Genomic DNA, 419 nt, shown 5'->3' on the forward strand with positions numbered 1-419 from the left:
CCGGCCGGCGGGGACCCGGCGCGGGGCGCACCGCCGAGAGCGCAGCCCCACCTGCGCGCTTCGCCCGGCGCGTGCACCCGGCTAGGGCGTCTCCGCTGGCAGGCTCATCGCACCGCCGGCGGCCGGGAGCCGTGGCCCCAACTCGCGTCAGTGCCCGGGCCGCCCTTCGCCGCTCATCCTCAGGTCTGGTCCCCGCGTCTCCGCGACGAATCGTGCCCCGGGGCCGCCCCGGCTCGGCCTCGCTCCTCTCCTCCGGCAGGCGCGGGGAGCTTCCCGTACCAGGCAGCCGGAGGCTGGTGTATCCGCGGTGCGTCGGAGGCAGAAGGGACGCCCGGAGCGCGGCGGGCGAGTGGCGCCGAGGCCGGAGTGGGAGCCCGCGCGCCCGCCTCCCGCCTCCCGCCCCGCGCGCTCCCCGCCCC

The sequence above is a fragment of the Lipotes vexillifer genome, unplaced genomic scaffold (genome assembly GCF_000442215.2).
Source record: "Lipotes vexillifer unplaced genomic scaffold, Lipotes_vexillifer_v1.1 scaffold1618, whole genome shotgun sequence".
In the NCBI taxonomy this organism is placed as follows: Eukaryota; Metazoa; Chordata; class Mammalia; order Artiodactyla; family Lipotidae; genus Lipotes; species Lipotes vexillifer.